Source organism: Choloepus didactylus, chromosome 1, assembly GCF_015220235.1.
Source record: "Choloepus didactylus isolate mChoDid1 chromosome 1, mChoDid1.pri, whole genome shotgun sequence".
Taxonomy (NCBI): Eukaryota; Metazoa; Chordata; class Mammalia; order Pilosa; family Megalonychidae; genus Choloepus; species Choloepus didactylus.
In genome coordinates, this window is record NC_051307.1 from 165,457,597 (window position 1) to 165,479,437 (window position 21,841).

General features: G+C 38.4%; 1 protein-coding gene across 5 annotated transcripts in view; it reads right to left on the reverse strand.

The window, feature by feature from the left end:
* The window catches only part of NEK11 (NIMA related kinase 11), a 314,565-nt gene that overhangs the window by 80,466 nt on the left and 212,258 nt on the right, over positions 1 to 21,841 (reverse strand). The gene's annotated exons all lie outside the window — the stretch shown is intronic.

The following is a 21,841-nucleotide window of genomic DNA, read 5'->3' on the forward strand; positions in this document are numbered from 1 at the left end:
AGGCTTTTTCAGGTCTGCATTGATGCTCAACTTCTCCCTCTGTCTCTTCCTGCTTCCTTCCCCTCCTGTCCACAGATGTCAATCCCAAGGGCACCCCCGAATAAACATCCAGCACACTAGACTCTATGTCAGAGGTCACTTCCTGGAGAACCCAACCTGTGACATACAGCTAGTGGGGTTGGGGCACATGCAGGAGGTTGTCTTGGTACAACTTGGAACAAGTTGAGTATTTGATCAGAACGATAATAGAAATGACAGATGTGACCATTTCTACCATGCCTTGCTCATCCCTAGTTCTCAGAGAGTTGCTTTTATTGGCACAGGGCAGAAGCTACCACCTAACAGAGTTGTTGCCAAGCTTATAGCTACTACTATGTCAAAGCCAAACCTTGTCAGGAAGCTGGAGTTAAAAATCAAATGGGAGGAAAAGGAAGGCAATAGTCCAGAAAAGAACAATTTCCAAATGCTTCCCAACTGGATGGGAGCTGGGGTGTATTAGGGTGAGTATGTGAACCATGCTTATAGGTCTTGGGTTTGAGTTCTGACTCTGTGATGTTTGCTAAGCTACAAAATTCCCGAGACTGAGTTCCCTCACCTGTACAAAAAAGGGGAAAAAAGAACCCTACTTTCTAGGGCTCTACTAAAGCATAAATGCAGTAGTATAAATAAAGGGGCTTTGTTGTTGGTAAAGGCCCAATGCAAATTTACACTATCTCCCTCGTCCCTGTGGCCTCCAGCACAGTGCTTTGCACAGGACAACTTCTCAATAAATACATTGCATCTCCCACTGCCTCCACCAAAACTAAATCGATGGAAAAAAGTGAGACAGATTAGAAAAGTAAACTTTCTATTCATAGGGGAGATGAAAAATATCATAAGATAGGAAATAAATAAACTTTCTATTTTTACTGCATGGTTATTTCACACTACAAATGTTCAACCTAATTGTATGGAAGATTAAAAAAAACAGAAGTTCACGGGTTTGAAGATTTTCATTTCCTTTTGAATATATGAGAAGCCTCTAAGAATAGCACCTATCAATAAAAAATAAGGAGTGTCTTTTTGGGGAGGGGGGATTGACATACAGCAAATAAATGTGGATACAGGTTAAGAAGAGGTTTGTGGAAGCCAGACCCTAGTTTACTCTGTGGAGACAGTAGCCAGTGTTTGGGGAGTTTAACTATTTTAGGCTGCCAATGTAGAAAATCTTGGTTTTAAACACAAAACCTGCTATTCTGTAACAGCAGACTGTGCTGGCTTCAAGACTGACTAAAATACTTAAGGTAAGTGCATTAGTACTTCCCTCTTCTTTTAGTTGAAAAAAATGAACTACATTCATGTTCATTGCAGAAAATTAGAAAATATGGAAAGGGAAAACTATTCAGAGAACACCATTATTAACACATTGGTATCTCCAGGCTGTATGTGTGTCTGTGTGATATATATATATATATATATATATATATATATATATATATATATATAAACAAACATATAGGAATCAAATAAAGTTTTGTATGCTTTATTTTTTTATTACACCTCTCATGATGATTTTCTTATATCATCATTTTTCATACACTGTAAAGAACATCTTTGTTCAAAAAGAAATACTAGTCCCCCATTGCTGGGAATTTATTTTTATTCTAACTTTTCCCTATTATACACAACACTGTCATGAACATTCTTGTGTATTTATATTTATGCACAACTCTGATTATTTCTTTAAGACAAATTCCCAGACATAGACATGCTGGGTTAAAACTATTTTACTCTTTCAGGCAAGTATAACCTAAGTATAGGAAAAAAACCTATTTTCTAGGTTGTAAACTATGCTTTCTTCAGTGGGATCACAAATATATATAAAAAATAATCTCACGTTCGATTTTTTTTACTACTTTAGTTCAAGGTAGTAAAATTTGTCAAAAATAAGCACTTTCTTTGTAAAGCCTTAGCTGGAAGTGAGCCCTTCCTTCTCTGATTTCCTAGCCTGGCAGCTCTCAAAGTGGGGTCCCAGCAGTAAAAAACATCACCTGGGACTTTTTAGAAGTGCAGATTCTCGGGCCCCAAACCAAACGTGACAAATTAGAATCTCTGGGGATGGGGTAAAGTGAGGGTTCCGTGATCTAGTGATTGTGACGCTTGCTATGGTTTGTGAACCACTACTCTAGCCCATAAGGTCTGCTCCCATCATTCGGTATTTATTTGCTTCCTGCCTGGGGTTTTAATCGTTTGGTCTAGAGATGTTAATACTCCAAGTAACAGGAAGTTTCTTGAAAACGTGAACTTTGTCTGATATTCCTTTGTATAATCTACCACGGTTCCATGATGGGAAATGCTCAATAAACATTTGATAATGAAGTGATTTGCAGATGATTGCAGCCCCACTGCCATCTCCAAGTTTTCACATAAATAACCTAACACTATTTTTTAAGTCAATTGGATAAAAATCCCTCTGCCTTCGCAAATAGGTGGATGATTCCCCTCTCTTGCTGGTGACATAGCTTTACTGACCCAACCAGAAGTGGTGTCAAAAAGCATCGGAGGTTGGGAATATGGGGAAAAAATACCCCTACATAAACTATGGACAATAGTTAATAGCACTACTTTAATAATCTTTTATCAATTGTAACAAATGTAACCACTATTAAAAAAATAGTAGAATTGCAAAAAAAATGCTATCATCAGTTCTAATTGTAATTGGGGTGGTATACTAGCACCTTTTATTTTACGCATGATTGTTCTGTAAACCCACAACTTCTCTAATTAAAAAAAAAAAAAGGCAATTCGTCTGGTGTCCACGGCCAGAAAATCAGCTCAATATCGTCCCTTCTAGAACAGGAAGAATCTACAGTTCAAATGGCCAGGTGAATTTGCTCATTTTCCTGGGACCAGCTAGCGGGCCCCTTGCCCAGACAGTCACCCCAAAGGTCATCTATGTTGTAGGCAAGAAGACACACCCAGGAGTACTGCTGCACTGCTCCTGGGCCTGAGGTGGATGACAGGGGATCTGTGTTCCTATCATCTCTGCTAAGTTGAATGTAAGAGAATTCTGGAGTTTCAGCTGAGCACTCATCTAGGCAGATTTGGGACCAAGTTTTTAGATCCTGCACACAGTCACCCCATTTAGTCCACCAGCAGCTGGCACTGGCACGGTCCTCCAGATGAGAACACAGGATAGGATGTCACCTTTCACGACGGTGTCAATCCTGACAATTGCTGTCCAAAGCAAATAGCTCCCTCTACAGTCAATAGCACAGACGATAAATCGAAAAATCATTAGATCCTTATTGTTCATGGTAGTTATGTTCTATAAAGTCACCGAGAACAATGAATTAGTGAATACTGACCCTTTGCTCGCAGAAGAAATACAGGGTTTAGGATCCTGTGAGCCTTTGGTCACAGCATTTTCATCGACTGACGTGCATGTCAAGTGACTCAGATTGTTTGCTGCTCTGTCTATGGCCACAACTCTCCACAAAAGTGTCATGAGTATTGATTTGGGGGTCATGAATAAATTTGAGTAAGTAGGATAACTCACAAATAAGGAATATGTGAATAATTAGGATTGGCTGTACTTTGAATTTTCTACTCCTTAGTTTCTGCAAAATACCCAACTAAAAGAGATGTTTCTAGAAGACACTGCAAAAGCCATCTCTCCTTTCATTCTTCTAGGCATTTTTAAGTTCTATCCTTATAACAAGAAAGTTCTTTGCTATGGTAGATATTTGTTGTTATTTTTGGCTTTGTATTCTCCCTTCTCTTGTTAGGAGGATCTCCCACTTTGTGAGAAAGAGCCTAGTTCTCACTCAAAAGGGTACAAATACCAGATGGTCACTTTCCCAGCTGCCTTTGTTATCAGGGTATAGATACATGACCCAGCCTCTGCCAATGCGATGCATCCTCCCCATACTTTAAATCAGAAGTTGGTAATGAGGAGAAGGGACCACATGGAGTACATCCAGGCAGGGATGGGGCAAGAGTGGTGACCACAGCCAGGTTTCTGCGATGGCGACAGTAGGCAGGCTAGCAACCATGCCCAGTGTCCAAAATTTGTGGGTCAATAAAGCACAATAAAAGGTCTATGCTTGTTGGTAGTTAGGCGTCCAGATTTCGAATACTGTTCCTGGTTGCCTAGACTATCAGCCTAGTTTTCCAGGCCTCGATTAAAACCTAAAATAAATCTATTTTCTTCCTAAATGGAGAGCTGAAACAAGAAGGCAGAGTGTTGCCATCTGTGGCTTGCAGCTAAGAACACTGAGAGATACAACCAGATAACTTGACAACATTAGATTAGCCCCCTCAGAGGCACTGTCAATTTGTTATGTGCCATGGGAGTCTGCTTCTCTAAGTAGTCTTCAATGACCCTCATCTCCTGGTATTTGGCCCTTTAAATCAGGGCTGGATCTGTGTAACCAACAGAGTACGACAGAAGTCATCGTTTGTGGCTTCTGGGGCTAGGTTATAAAACGCATGCAGCTTCCACCTTGGCCTCTGGAATCTTTGTTCTGGGGAAACCAGCAGCCGTGTCTTAGGGATACTCAAGCAGCACTGTGGAGAGGCCCACGTGGAGAGGAACTGAGGCCTTTTACCAAATTGTAAACTGTGCCCGTGAATCACCTTGGAAACGCTTCCCTCAGCCTCAGTCAAGTCTTCAGGTGACTGCAACCCTGGCTGACATCTGGCTAAAATTTCCTGAAAGATCCTGAGTCAGAACCACCCCACCAAGCCACTCCTGAACTCATGATCCACAGGAACCATGAGAGGGAATAAATGATTACTGCTGTTTATTGCTCTTTTTCACTCTAATTATTATTCTTGTTATTCTTGTGTGTGTGCTAATGAAGGTGTCAGGGATTGATTTGGGTGATGAATGTACAACTATGTAATGGTACTGTGAACAATCGAAAGTACGATTTGTTTTGTATGACTGCGTGGTATGTGAATATATCTCAATAAAATGAAGATTAAAAAAAATGATTACTGCTGTTTTCTGTCAATAAGTTTTTGATTATTTTGTTATATAGCCATATACAAACAATACATTCATCAAACTTTCATGGAGAGACAAGATAAGAAACAAATATACAAAGAATATTTCTGCCTTCAGTGTAAAATCATTATATCATCATTGCTGGTCCCTATAGAGGAGATGTGTTGTTGCATTAAATTTTTAGAACTCAGTAACTGAAAAAAAGTAGGAGTCCCTTGGAAATGGATAAACCGATCTTAAAATTCACACAGAAAAATGAAAGTCGGAGAGTAAGAAAATTTTGAAAAAAACACATACAAAAAAAATGAAAGACATTTGTCTTATCAGACATTAAAATATGCCACAAAGGCAGTGTAATTAGAACAGTCTGATATTGGTAACACTAAGAAGCTAGATCAGCTACAACTGAGGGTCAAACAGATATCAATATCCAGGAGTTTGTGATCTGACAAAAGAAGCATTGAAATTAAATTGAAAAGGATAAATTCTACTGGGATAAAAACTCAAGTGTGAAAAACAGGACAATAAAATTCTAGAAGAAAATTTAGAAGTCCCTCTATAAAACTGTTTTATTTTTAAAAGAAAAAAAACAGGAAACCTAGAATCTGTAGATGTTAAGAGTCTTCTTTGCCTGTATAAAAATACTAAAAATTTCCCTGACCAAACAAAACCAAACCACAAACAAAATCCCAACATACACAAAATAGGCAACACATATGATAAAAATAGCAGTGCATACAATAGAAAAGGGCATAATATCTTTAAAAAATGAGTACATGCAAATTTAGATTAAAGAAGATAAAATTTTTTAAATGGGAAAACTATAAAAATAGCTATTTCACTAAAGAGCTAATGCAGATGGCCAATAAGTATATGAAGGGGGGTCAATCTCTTTGGTAGCTAGAGAAATGCAAATTAAGAAATAATGTGATATCATTTTACACTCATTTTAGCAAAATCAAAAGAATGGTAACACATCCTCCTTGGGATTTTGTGTGTGTTGACGTTTGGAAGGGTGTTTGGGGTGATTCACATCCATCATGGGTGGAAATGTGAATGGCTATAGTCCATTTGGAAAGCAATCTGGCAGAATCCACTAATATTTAAAATTTCATAAACTCTTCTATACTCCCCTGGGATTCTGCATCCTGGAAAAGAATCCCTAATTTATAAGGATACATGCTTAAGAATGAGTACTGCAGGGTTGTTGACGGTAGCAAAAGGCTGGAAATAAAAGTGAATTGTCCATTAAAGGAGGATGGTTGAATTGTGGGATGTATATAGTGCACTATACCAATGCAGCCATTAAAAAAGAATGGAATAAAAATCTTGGGGAAAACAAGTTTATTTAAGACTGAATAATTCACATTATTGGCCTGTATATACCAAAAGTTATTAGGTGGCTTAAAGTTCCATCTAACAGAACCCAAACTTTTTTTCTTGATCCATAAATTGATTACACAAGGCTAGTGAATGCAATATATAAAAATTATAAAAGAAAAGTAAGGAATGAGTTAAATAATCTAAGTAGTTACATTGTAGCAAAAATAAAATAGGCGGGATCTAAGATGGTGGCATAGAGAGGAGTGGAAGCCAAGTAGTCCCCCTGGAACAACTAAAAAAAACAGAAACAACTAGTAAATAAGCCGGAACAACTGCAGCAGACAAATGTGACTATCCACTCATCATACAACAACCTGAATTGGGAGGAATGCCTGAGATCACAGCATAAAATCTGTAAGTAAAAACTGTGGATCCAGACTCCCGGAAGACAGCGGTTAGGAGAGACAGGGCAAAAAAACACCTCCATGAAAAATACTAGATAAAAGCCAGAAAGTGACCCAGAACACCAGTTCCAGCAATGCACCAGCAGGACAAGGTCTGCTAAATCCACAGGGACTGTGCACTTGGTGAAACCGGGAGTCTGCGTTCTGAAGCAAGTGAGTAAGCCTGCTGGAGAACTGGCAGCTGCACTGTGGGGTGGCGAAACCATGGGTTGGCGTTTGGTGTCAGACTAGTTCTTTCTAAAAACCCAAAAGTGGCTGCAGAAACGGCAGTGAGAACCGCACAGGGAAGTGTGGCAGGAAGGGTGTCTCCACAACCTGTGAGTACACCTCAGTATCTGGCGTGAACCATAGCCTTTTGCACACCTGTTGCTAATTGTCTCAGAGTGAGGCAGGCAGAGGTTAGCCAAAAGGGGAAAAAAATCATGCCCCTTACAGCCATCTTCCCGGCGGGCTGGGAATGCTCCTGCCCAATGCTGGAGCCACAGCCCAAAGCTGCGCCAAAAAACCCAGTGTGATGAGAGGTGTTTCCAACAATGCACGCACACGCTGCAATATCTGGCATGGACAATAGCCTTTCGGCACCCGCAGCTAATTGTCCCAGAGCTAGGAAGGCAGAGCGGCAGGAAAAGGGGGAAATTAACATGCCCCCTTCAGGCATCCTTACAGCAGGCTGGGAACGCCCCTACATGGCCCAGCAGCCCAGAACTTCCCTTGAGGGTCAGTGTGCACTTGTGATGTAGCACAGCCTTCCCTCAGAAGAGGCCCTAGAAGTGCACGGCTTGGAAAAGGGACCCACTCAGAAATCCCAGGGACCATATGCCAATACTAAGGACTTGTTGGTCAGCAGCAGAGACAATCTGTGGCAAGACCAAACTGATGGTTTAGATTCTTGCAACAGCCTTAAATCTCCAGGAACACCTAGGAGGTTTGATTGTTAAAGCCGCCCTTGCTCCCTAACCGCTCAGACACACACCCCACATTCAGGGTGGACAGCACCAACTACACATGCAAAACTGGTACATCAATTGGACCCCGCAACAATCAGACCCCCACACACCACAAGGACAAAGCTGGGGAGAACTGGCTTGAGGGGAATAGGTGCCTCACAGATGCCACCTGCTGGTTAGTTAGAGAAAGTGTATGCCACCAAGCTGTAGATCTGAAAAATTAGAGAGAAGTATTTGAATTAGCATACATATCCTAAAAGAACCCTATCAAGTTAAGCAAATGCCAAGAGGCCAAAAACAACAGAAAATTTTAAAACATATGAAAAAACCAGATGATATGGATAACCCAAACCCAAATACCCAAATCAAAAGATCAGAGGAGACACAGTACTTGGAGCAATTAATCAAAGAACTAAAGACAAACAACAAGACCATGTCACAGGATATAAAGGACATGAAGAAGAGCATGACACAGGATATAAAAGACATGAAGAGCCTAGAAGAGCATAAAAAAGAAATTGCAAGCATAAATAAAAAAACAGATGATCTTATGAAAATAAAAGAAACTGTCGACCAAATTAAAAAGATTCCAGATACTCATAGTACAAGACTAGAGGAAGTTGAACGAGTCAGCAACCTGGAGTACGACAAAAATTTAAAATGAAAGAACAAAGGAAAGAATGGGGAAAAATCAAAAAAATCAAAATGGACCTCAGGGATATGATAGATAAAATAAAATGCCCAAATATAAGACTCATTGGTGTCCCAGAAGGGGAAGAGAAGGGTAAAGGTCTAGAAAGAGTATTCAAAGAAAGTGTTGGGGAAAACTTCCCAAACCTCTACACAACATAAATACACAAAGCATAAATGCCCAGCAAATTCCAAATAGAATAAATCCAAATAAACCCACTCCAAGACATATTCTGATCAGACTCGCAAATACTGAAGAGAAGGAGCAAGTTCTGAAAGCAGCAAGAGAAAAGCAATTCACCACATACAAAGGAAAAAACATAAGACTAAGTAGTGACTACTCAGCAGCCACCACGGAGGTGAGAAGGCAGTGGCAGCCACCATGGAGGTGAGAAGGCAGTGGCATGACATATTTAAAATTCTGAGAGAGAACAATTGCCAACCAAGAATTCTTTATCCAGCAAAGCTCTCCTTCAAATTTGAGGGAGAGCTTATATTTTTCACAGACCAACAAATGCTGAGAGATTTTGGTAATAAAAGACCTGCCCTACTTGAGATACTAAAGGGAGCCCTACCAACAGAGCAACAAAGAAAGGAGAGAGATGGAGAAAGGTTCCATAATATTAGATGAAGATGCATTTTTTAAGCCATTTAATGACCACTGAATATAAGTTTGGCTTTATTATCACCATAGTCACCATAAGACACAAACCTATATTAAATTATTTTTAATTCCATATTTCAGAGAGGAATAAACAGATATTGCAGAATGGTGACATTATGAAGGAGAAAACATACTTGGCACACATCCTATTCCATGCTACCATTTCTTTCACTCTATTTCAAATGCATAACTCAGGTTTATGGTATGGCATTCTTTCTGAAACACTAGAAGTCAGAAGATGAAGATACTTGCCTCATTTTCTGACTTGCTGATTGTAAATGTGGTCATCTCACTTAACTTGTAAGATGACTCAGTTTCTTAATTGATAAAATAGTAATTAGACTAAGAATAATTTAAAAATATTAAATTTAAGTCTGAAAATATAGACTTGTTTTGAAAATCCAAAGGAACACTCTTATACTTTTTGAGACCTTTGAAAAATGTGTATTCACAATTATGTTTTATTGGTTGGTGTAGATTAGATGCCATTGTCTGGAGATAGGCATGGGATATATAGAGCAAAGGCATATAGGGAGCAGTGTTGGTGAAAATGTCTATTTATATATGGAGAGACATCTGTTATTGTAGTCATTGAACCACTAAATTTAAGTGGCAATTATTAACTTCTATTTCATACATTGAAACAAAAGAATGTTAATTGTGGACCCAAGATTTGCTATTTATTTCATAGTTAATGGAAAATACTGAACCATTTTAGCTTCTGAGTTCAGATAGAGGGTTTGGCAAAAAAAAAAAAAAAAAATCTATTTACTTTCTGATCCCTAAGCTTGTATAGTTTACAGTGAGAATTCCTATAAATAAAACAAAATTATCTGAATGCATTTAGTTCCTTGGTTGAGATAAAAATAATTTGAATAGCAAGGGTTGTATGTAGGCATGTTTGTAAATATACAAAGGAGGAAGAAGGGGAAGTATTGACCTGTATTCAGATTTATTCTGCAACCTAGGTATGGTGGGAATAGTGCAACAATATCCTCATCTGTAAAATTTATAACATGGCCACTATTTTGTGATATCAAATAAGATGACTATAAATATCTGAAAATTAAATAACTATTCTGAAACTAGGGAAAAACATACCTATTGCAAACTAATTAGTTAGTAGTATTTTAATGTTCTTTCATCAACAGTGACACATGTACTATACCAATACAATGAGTCAACAATGGGGGGGGTAGTTAGGAGTATGGGAGGATTTGAGTTTCCTTTTTTTTGTCTGTATTTCATTCCTGGGGTAATGAAAATGTTCTAACAATTGAAAACAAAATTAATTGTGGTGATGGATCCACAGCTGTATGATGGTACCGGCGGCAATTGATTGTTTGATTGTATACTTTGGATCTCTGGATAATTGTATGGTATGTGAACAATCTCAAAAAATAAAAAAATTTAAAATTAAAATAAATAAATAAAATAACTTTATATTATTGTACATTTTAATTAGGATTTAGTAATCAATTTGGAAATACCAGGGTAAACTCATTATCGCAAAAAAAGAACATTTACTAGCTCTGCCACTAAAGTGACCCTCGTGCCGGGTAATAGAGGCCCTGCTCTGCCTTTGCCAGTCCTGCTTTACATTGGTTGTTCCAGGGTAATTTTTAAGAGCACTCCCTTTTGCTTTCAGCTGTGTCACCATTTGTACAACATGGTCACTCTATCCAGAGGCAGCATCAGCTTGCTCACCATCAGTGCTGATGAGAAACAATCTGACAAGGATCCACCCCCCAGATTCTGGTCTCTAATTCTCTGCTCCATGAAAAGGAACCAGGCTTTCATGCCTTGGGGAGAGAAATAAGAATATGGCTTGGAACCTCTTGTTGCCAGAGAACAGATGATTTTAAAAATATCAGCAGTGATGCTCAAAGAACGAAGCCTCTTTAAAGGGCTTTCTACTGTGAATGTTTGAACATACAAGAGAGTAATAATTATAGCCAATTGGAATAAATTGAGTTTACAAAATCTAAGAGTCCATATCAAAAATAAAAGAGGTATAAGTATATACAATAGGTATAAAAATAATTTTAATTCAAAATCATGACTATTTTAGGACATGATTAATTTTTCATTAATAAGTAGAGCATGTTGACACAATGTGATTGTTCTATTTTTTTTTTCAAGTATCTATTTATACAGCATAGATATAAATGTTTCTCTATTTGAATAAAGTAGAAAGTGTGGAACACAGGGATCTGTGAGTAGCCTAAATATTCCTAGAGAGGGTAGAAATTTATCAATAGAAACATATCGATATCACAACAACGAAATAGAGAGTCTGATTGTGTGAAACAAGATGGCAGATTAGTTAGACAAGTAACAATGAGAGCTGACCTTGCAAACATCCGTCAACTCCTGAGATGTGAAACTTCTGGATGATTCTACTAATTACAATGATGTGCTAATAAGGCCTAATGAAGTAAATAAAACAAAGTCTGAGGTGGAGTATCCTATCATCAAAAATTAAAGTAATGGGGGCATAAAGGAAGGCAACAAAGTCCAAGAAAAGGTGTGAACTTGGAAAACCACTGAAGTGGCAGGAGTCCCTTGAACACAGAGGACTTCCATACGGGAAAAGTACGTTCAAGACTGAATAAACCTGGCAGTCTTACATAGGTCCTAGATTCTGACCAAGAATTCATTGGTTGATGTCCTCAAACTCTAACTTTGGTTGTTGATCTGAGACAGGCCTCTTTTCTTTGGGGTTGGGTAAGATGACTGTAAGCCAAGGAAGGTATACAAGAAGTAGAAAAATAATGGAAAGATAAATCAAGCTACAGTAGATCGGTAAATAGTTCAGGTGTAGACACACCATATTTTGCAAATGCAATTGCTGTGACATCTCAGTGTACATTACTCATTTTAAAGTGTTCCAATCTCTTAAGAGAATTTAACATATTCAACTCCTGACTTTGCTGAAATGCTTAATAAAACTTGACTTAATCGAAAATAACAATTTTTGATAATTTTAATTTAAAAATTGGTATAATACTTGGTAAGTAATGTTAAGAAAAATTTGTGCCAAATAATTTAGAGTAATACATTGAACATTAAATCAAGTGCAAATGGTGGTGAATATTTCCCTTGATACAAAACTCTACTGAACATTAAAAATCTTAGGAAACACCTTTAATAAGAAGAAACCTTGTTTAGGAAAAAATAATAAAAATTAACTATGAAGATAGTTCAAGTCATATTCACAAGTGTGATGATTCAGGCAAATAACCCCAAATAGAACCACTCCCCGCTGGTGAGCAAAGCCCGCCTGCTCCTGCCTCTGTGTTCTTCCTCCTGCTGCCCCTTCCTCCTCCTCACCTCGTGGCCAAATCTATCCTTGTAGCAGGAGTGGTCTCAGATGCTACCTTCTCCTTGATGCTTCTACCCCCCAGTTAAAACACTCTCTCCCTTTTATGAGTCCTCACAGTTCTTAATCTTTTCTTTAACAGTTATTTAGGCCTTTCATTCTCCTCTGAAATCATAAGCAGTCAAGGGCAAAAGCCAGGTCGAACATATCACTGTAATCCCAGTACTGAACACCATTCCTTCTACAAAGTGTGTAAACTTTGATTAAACCGTATTGTATGAGTGGATAAATGAGTGATTGCTGTGTTTCTCTTCTAGCTAGGAGAACTTGATTACTGGAGCTGCGTACCTCCCTCCCCCATGTGATAAGAATATGTAGAATGCTTTTTGCTAAGAGTATATTATTAAGAATGATTAATAATATTTTTATAGGGATTTATTTATGTTACAAAGCCTTTAACCTGCTCTCTTACCCTCCCCACTCATCTGCCAAACGAAGGGGCCTAGCACAGTAGCAGATACATGGCAGATTCTCTGTAAACAGCCACTAAATCCGAATCTAAACCTCAAAAGGATGCAACAGAAAACTTACAGAAACTATCAAATTGCCACAAGATGTAAATAGAAGGAACAGTGGCAAACAGATATTGTATGCCTACATTAAAGTAACCTAAACTTAAGTGGCTTATGATCCAAAACATCTCTTCTCCAAATAACAGTGGTTTCAATTTAAAACATTATGTTGAAGTTGCTCTAATTGTTATGAAAAATTCTTTTCCGTCAAGGTGAAAAGCACAATAGAACAAGGTTAAGTGGCTCTCAGTCAGCCCCATGCTTGATGTCTTAAGAGTTTGAAGAGCTTAAATGAAAGACGTTTTTAAGGGATTCAGAAGACCTGATGCCTTCTCTGGTCTATATCAGTTATATTGTTTAGTTGAGATTAAATAGTCATTATCAGGGCTCAAGGAAAAACTGAGGAGTAGTAATTTTCAAAAGCTAAACTGATCAGACATAACAATACACTGAAAGAATCTTAATGGGCAAGGAAGTTCCAGATTATTTGTGACTTTCAAATTTTTCTGTGACAACATCCAGTGTGAATCTACAAAGCCTTTTTACAAGTATAGTTTACTAAGGACTTGCATCACCCTGCTGATGATTTCCCTCTAGAAGTAAAGCAAATTTCCCAAACATTAAAGAATGTTAAACTTCATATATTGCCCTGGCTCATAATCTGGTTACTCAGAAATCTGGAGACAGCATTTTCCTTTCTAAGAAGTTCAATGAAAATGAAGATAGAAGGTGACTTCTGACCTTCTTACTGGGTAGGGATGGACCTGAACAGCTACTGCGGTAACACCATCTCCTGTCTGTAAAACGAAAGCCCATAACCAGTTCTCCATCTCAAGTCATCCCTTCCTAAGCACCCTCCTCATTGCTTGTTAAAGGTGATCTATTCTGATCAGGCTTACAAACCAGTGGTTCTAATCTAGAGTGAAGTTCAAACACCTTAACCTGGCACACGAGATTCTCTATGGTCCTGGCCCAACACATCCAGGTTTGTCCATCCCTTCTTCACACCTCACATTCCAGCAACACCAAACTTATTTTTCCAAATAAAAATGAAATTTATTGAGCCATAATGAATACTCCAGTGATAAGTGGACTGTAAGATTGGTTGATTCAGAGGCTCAACAATGTCTTCTAGGATATAGTTCTTTCTTATTCTCTTACTCTTATTTTTTGGTCTGCTGTCCACAGCATAGGTGTCACCTTCAGCCTTAGGGTTGGTTGCTCTCAAGAACATCCGAGGACTGCCAGAAAACTGGAGACATGTCCAGTGGGAGAGGAAGGGAGTCGCTTTTCTTTCAAAGAGAGCCAGAGCAAGAACCTCCTCGCATCTTGTTGGTCCAAATTAGCTCAAGAATGCCCATTCCTGAGCCAGTCAATGGTAGAGGAGTTAGAGGAGTTATATTATGATGATTATCTCACATGAACTATCTGAGGTGAACCAGATGCTGAGGAGCCACCACAACAGCCATCATCGACTCATTTCCCCCTTCCCAGTCTCTTCTTTTATAATAAGGTGGAATTTACATACAATAAAATGCACAGATCTTAATTGTTCAGTTCAATGAGCTTTTTACCATTTTGTAACCCTTGTACCCTCTGAAAACAAGACACAGAACATTTATATCACCCCAGAAAGTTCCCTCATGCACTTTGGACTCTTCATGACAAAATAGTGTGGTATATTTTAAAAATTAATTTTATTTACACACAGTCCATGCTCACCAAACACACACTTCCCCTTCTCACCACCCCCTACCCCTACCTTTACCGCATCCCCTGGTATAACTCTAATCTACTTTTTGTCTCTGCAGATTAACTATTTCTAGAGGTATCTTACAAGTAACATTGTACAATATTTGTCCTTACGTGTCTGGCTTATTTCACTAAGCATTATGTTTTCACGGTTCATCCACCTTACAGCATATTTCAGAACTTCATTCTTTCTTATGGCCAAAAAATATTCAATTTTGTTTATCCATTCATCTGTTGATGGATACTTGACTTGTTTCCACCTTTTGGCTCTTGTGAGTAATGCTGCTATCACACCAAACTTCTTGATAGTTCCATGAATATACCCAGTTGTTTCCTTTCTCTGAGCCTTCACACTGCTTGATCCTCTCTGAAGAACCCTTCCACCTCTTGTTCCCTTGGCATACTTTACTCATCTTTTGATTCATTCATCAAATAGTTATTGAAAAAATACTATGTGACAGGCTATATGTCAGACTCGGCGAACACTACAGTGAACAATCAGACCCTGCCCTGCCCGCACAGATGCACGATGCAAACCCTTCCCTGTGCCTCACCCCATGGTGGATCCCTCCTCTCCATCTACATTGCTCGCAGCATGTACTCATTACACTGTCCTGTAATAATCTGCCTCCCTGACTAGACTGGGAGCTGACAGGGACCTTGTCTTCTTCACTATATCTGTGACATCTGGCTCACAGTAACAGCTTTATACTGGCTCACAGTAAGAGCTTTATAAACATTTCTGGGAAAGGAAGATGAGGAGAAAGGAAAAGAGAATACACATTTCAACCATGGGAATTTCATGTGTTTAAAGTAACTGCCACTGGTGAAAGGGCCACTGCCTCCACTCTTGGCCTTCCCCTGCCCTCATTTCCAGCTGTTTCTGCTCCCTCTCTAACTTCTTCCCTCCTTCCCTCTCCTAATTCTGCCTGGGATCACTCAGCATCCTGTTCATGACTAGCCTTGCTTCTTGTACCCCATGAAAGTTTCAGCGGAATTTAGGACTTTGGAAATGAGGTGCCTCCGTTTGGCACAATATGTCCTCCGTATATGAAGAAACACCTGTGGGTGCTCTCTGGTATTCTTACAAGCTTTGCACTGGTTTTTCCAGGACCCCACCTTTCCTGTTGGCTAAGCCCATGTTCTAAATGCATCTCAACATCTGACACCTCATACAGTTTTTTGAACTCACGACACCTCCCTAAATGTCTGATACAGAAGCTAAAGATGAGGCAGAAATACAATTTTGATTCCAAGGAAACAGCTACTCTCACACACAGTGCCAGGTAGCCCAGCACATGCTGGCAGCACCATAGAGAGAAAGAGAGAGGAAAAACAATCCATAGAAAGAAGCTATATTTATTCCAGCTTAGAGGCAAGTTTGATACAATTTTGAGGAATAAATTATTTTATACTTTAGTACTGCTTTGTTTGAATTATATATTGGGGTAGGTGAGCAGAATAATGAGTTCAGGGCTTAAGGACTTTAAAGCCATTGTTCTCAAAGTGTGGTCCAGACCAGTAGCATCAGCATCACTTGGGAATGTGTTAGAAAGTTCCCAAGACCTTCTGAATCAGACTGCCTGGGAGTGGGGCCCGGCAATCTGCATTTTAACAAGCCCTCCAGGTGATTCTGATGCATGCTCAAGCGTGAGAACCACTGATCTCAAAGTTTTGTTTGTTTGTTTGTTTTAATGTGGCATCATTAGTAATAAAAAGAGGCCCTTATTATTGAACAGATTAAGTAAACCAAATACATAAATTAAAATAAAAACAATGATAGTTAGTAGAACCAAAAATTGCGTGTACACTAAATTTAAAATAGCTTCTTTCAAGATTGTTTGATTATAAAATTCTGAATAACTTCATCAAAGCTGAATGTAGTAAATATTTGTGGATGCCAGAATCCAGTCTGAAACTCATACCTGTTGTAGGGAGAGGACCTAGTTGTAGCCATCACCCCACTGGAGACTATTATAGCTACCAGAAAGAACCAATAATTGTGGACATCCAACTTAGCTTAGATCACTTCACCACACTTGCCAACCCTGGTGGATAGGGGAATCCAATGCTGTAGATGAGACTGATATACTGAGACTGGAATGCAAAAGGGCACCTTCTAATTCAGGAACTCTGATTGCTACACAAATGCTAACTCATTCATCCTCTCTACTCCTCTGTGGTGTAAGAAGGGAAAATATCACTGCCCTGTTTTAAACAGAAATGAGATCAAATTTGGGGTCAGGGGTAAGGACAGACCACTGCACACATTTTCAGGGCTACAAAGTTAAAACTTGCTTCATCCAAATCACCAGGAAGGACACTTACATCTCTGCTGTTCTTTCCTCTTGTTGAGTGCTCTTAAAGACATTTGAGGAAGACACAATACCTTAATATGCTCGACAAGCAACTGGACATTTCCAAAATTAGAGGCTAATGCTGAATATAAGAAAAGCCTAGTTTAATTCACAGAGGTTTCATTTTTAAACAACAAGGCTTATATTCTGGCATATTTAATTTCAATTGTCCCTCTGATATATATTAACAACCACAATGATTAATAAGCTCTATTATCATATCTGGCTAATCTTCCAAAAAGGTAGTTAGAGCATAGATACCACTTACCTGAGCAACCTCAGACCCTTCTCTTCTATAAGACTACATGAGGAAATTGTCTTCATGGCTCCTGGGAAATGATATGGAAGTGTTTGGAGCCTCAAAAGCAATAATGTTCTCATTTGCAGTGGGGGCCCTGTTGCAAGTTCCCTCCTCAGACAGGTATTTCAAAAGTATGCTCTCCCATCATCTCAATGTCTATGGCCATAATCAGAGGACCCCTTCCATTTGAGCAGCAGCATTAGTTAGGCTCTGCTGCCTTAGCAGCTATGAGGTCATAGAAGGTCACCATGGTTATAAGAAGCAGTGGAAGGGTTAAGGAACTTCCTGTCATGTACAATTTTAGCAGCAAGTATTTTAGCAGTTTACCTGGAGTCAACATGGAAATGTCCCATAAGCAGACCCAGCAGATGCTAGGACACCAGTAGAGCAGAGGCACCCAACTCTGAAAACATTCAGCTTTGATGAACTTATTCAGAATTTTATAATCAAGCAATCTTGAAAGAAGCTATTTTAAATTTAGTGTACATGTAATTTTTTGTTCTACACACTATCATTGTTTTTATTTTAATTTACATATTTGGTTTACTTAATCTGTTCAATAATAAGGGTCTTTGAAAATCTTAATCCAGTTTTGAAGGCAGGCACAATAAAGTAATGGAGAACAAAACTGGACTCTTCTGTTTTCCAATGCTCACCTCTTTTTTTTAAAAAATGACTTTCAATCAAAGAATTCATGTTCATAGCGTAAAAAGTCAATTAATTGTGTAAGGCTTATAATTTAAAAAAAAGAAAAACAGCTCTGTGCCTCACTTCCAAGTTCTACTCACCAAGACAACCATAATCAACCTTTTAACTTAGTTTTGGCATTGACCTTTGCTGTCTGTATACATGTTTATATCATATTTATTAATTTTATCTATTTTAGACAAAATCAGTAGATGTAAGTTTAGCTTTTTCCTCACTTAAACATACCCACATATACACAAACACACTCTCATATACCTTCTCTCCCTCCATCTGCCAATATATATACATATCACAATTCTTAGTTAAATAATTCTGTTTTTAAATTATTATAAGTGTGTAAATATTGTGCACAGCTAAGCCCTTAATGTTTGTAGATTACATTTTCATTCTTTTATAACTTTTTGTTTTCTAGGGATTAGTAATTGCCTTGATTTTTTACTTTATTTAGTTTTCTGATTACCTCTCTTTAATTCATCTCTTAGACTCTCCAACAAAACTGAAAACTTCGCTCACTATGGCCAAACCCAATGGTTAATCCATTAGTTCTGTTCCTCCCTAGGAGATATCCCTTGGGGAATCCTTTGACCCACTCTAGCCTGAATGGATGGCTCTCCAGGCATGTTGCCCAGCTGTTGTCCAAGGAATGGCTCCATCCCTGTACCATCATCCTGGGAATCCCCTTAACCTCTGTCTCAAGTTAGACTCCCTATCATGTGAAGCCCATGTCTTCCTCTTTCTTGGTTTACTTCCATGTTTTAATGGAGCATATCATCTCCATCCCAGAAATCATGGAAGTAGATTTTTTTGAAACCTTATTGTTGATATTGCCTGTCTGAAAATGTCTGAATTCCTCTCTCACACTTGACTGATAGTTTGGACAGAAATATTATCCTAGGTTAAAACTTTACCATCTCCTAGCTTTCAGTATTGTTGAAAAATCAGGTACCATTCCTTTCCCTGAAACTTTGTAAGTGACCTGTTTCATACGCTCTAGAAATTCTTAATTCTTTGATAAATTTCCTCTTTGTTTTTCTGTTCTTTTTTCTTAGAATTCCTATTAGTTAGATGCTGAACCTCCTAGATTGATCATTTCATTTTCTTATCATTTACTACTTATATTGTAGGAAATTTCCTCAATTTTATCTCTCAAACCTTCTATTCAATTTTTTATTTCTGCTATCAAAATTATAACTTCAAGACCTCTTTCTTATTCTCTATATATTCTTTTTGTTTGTTTGTTTCCTGGAGGTAACATCATGGAGGTTGAAGCTGGTATAGGATATAATTTAGGATTTTAATTATAGTTTTTTAAAAATTTTCCTTATCTTCCTACATTGTCTATTTCCTGAGTCCATCTTTCTGTGTTTTTGTTTGATTTCTCTCTTTCTTGTTAGATTTCCTCAGATATCTGCTGAAACTTGGCTGTGTGATCATACTTAAGTGCGAAACATTTAAAGCCAAGTGAAAGTTCTTTCTGTGGATTCAGGGAATTTCAAGTGGTAAGGTTCATCCCTGCCATGTGTCAATAATATTTTAGGATTTTTCCCTCCCAGAGAGAGAGCATCTAATCTCCTGAGGGGGGGGGGTGTCCATGCTTTTCTGAGTGTTTCATCAGTCAAGTGGGGATGGTGTCTGGGATTTCATCATTCAGTCTGCAGACTTTCACTTCATCCCTCTGTTTTCATCACATCACATGACCTTGCCCTTTGGTTTCCCTAGAGTCCACAAATCAAGAGTCTCCCTGATTCAATGTCCCCCCAAATCAAATCTAGTGTCTCCTTTCTTGTCTGTGGGAGGAATACCCGAGCTGCCAGTACAGGGAAAGGGACTTGAGTGTATTGCTCCTTATTCAAACTGTCAACCAATACTCAGTATTCAGCTTCACCCACATCCTGCCTTCAGAGCTAAGTGGGGCCTCCAAATCATGTGTTTTTCTGAGATTCAGTGGGGTCAACTGGCTTGCTTCTCCTGGCTAACCCCTCATTCTCCCTTCCTCCCCACACACATCTTGGGCAATTAGCTTTCAGCATTTTCTGTTTCCTAATTTAGTTACCACTTGTGGTAGGTTGAATTATATACCCATGAATAAAAACATGTTCTTAATCTTAATCCATTCCTGTGAGTATGAATCCATTGTAAATAAGACCTTTTGAAGATGTTATTTTTAGTTAAGGTGTGGCCCAGTGAATGAGGTTGAGCCTTAATACTATTACTGGAGACTTTATAAAGAGAAAGTCACATGGAGGAGTAGAAGCTGGAAGTCAACAGAATCCAGAAGAGAAAGGAGAAGATAACAAACACTATGTCTATTACCAAGTGGCAGAAAAGCAAAGGTCCCAACGATGGCTGGTAGCCAGCCCCAGAAAGCCCAAGTCTTCAGGGAGAAAGCATTGCCTTGCTGATACCTTAAATTTGGACTTCTTCTAGCTTCAAAACTGTAAGTCAATAAGTTCTGATTGTTTAAGCCAACCCATTGTGTGGTATTTGTCTCAGCAATCAGGAAATAAGGTGCCGCTCAGCCATTTTCTTTGTACCTTCTAAAATTCATTAATAGCTCTCATATGCTCCTATTTCCTCTTCTCCTTTTGTTCCTATAGGTTTACATCAGCTTCATTCCTTTTTCTGTCACTTTAGTGGGGCTCCAGACAAAATAAATGTGTAATTTTACTTTACTCTTCTAATGCTCATTTTTATAAAATCATAGAATCCAGAAGGACATTTAGATATCACCTATCCAATCATGTTATTTCAACTTTTTAAAATTTTGCCATGGAATCTTTTTCAAGGCACAATCTTATATAGAAACCCAATTTAAAAACAGATACGAGTGAAACTAGTTTGGTTGAAGCTGATACAGGAGCAGGGTCTGTATTTTATTGTTCTTAAAATAATTTAAAATATCTGTTAAGGACTTCTTTTGCACGAGACACTGTGTTAGACTCTAGAGAAACAGAGATGAGCAATGCAGATTTGACTTCTGTCCTCATGCTGCTCAAATACACCTCCCCTTTCCCCTTTTCAGGTGACTACCAAGGGACCTGGTTTAAAAGCTACTTATCTAATCCAACAGAGGTGCAGAGGGAAGAGTGACTTGTCCAAAGGAAAGCTTTCTGAGTCTTCAAGTCCATACTCGGGAGTTAAATGTCCCTAATGAGTGTTACTGATGTGTAACTGAACAGATCAGAAGGCGATGGCCAGGAGAGAAAATCAAGGAGTTATAACTTCAACTTCAAACAGAAATGTGGAGTAAGCTAGGAAATGGCTATAAATTATTCATAAAGCCCCTAATGAAAGAGAGGTGAATGCTGACACATTTGAGAACTTAGCCTTAATTGTTCATCTTTATTCCCGCCATTTCCTTGGAAGAGATTGCTTTTGGTCAGGCTATTGAAAAAAAGTTAAAAGCCTCACAATCAAATTTCAAAGGAAAGAAAAACTCAGTCTTTTTCTCCTAGGACCTGTAAGACTATTCTCTGCTATTCCATCCATGTCAAGTATGACAATTTATCTTCTTGTGACAGAAGTTTTCACAGTTGGGTTTTGTGGATTAACAAAAAAAAAATAAGAAGAAGAAGAAAAAAAATGAAGAAATAGTGTTTTATCCTTGAAGCACAGCAATCCCATTTATTGAGATTGATAATGCTAAAGAAATTTCAGCTTTGTTTTTCAGATCAAATCTCTTCCCAATAACTGTCTGACCTTCAGAATGATGGACCTTTCAGCGTGACTGAATGCTATACAGAACAATGCT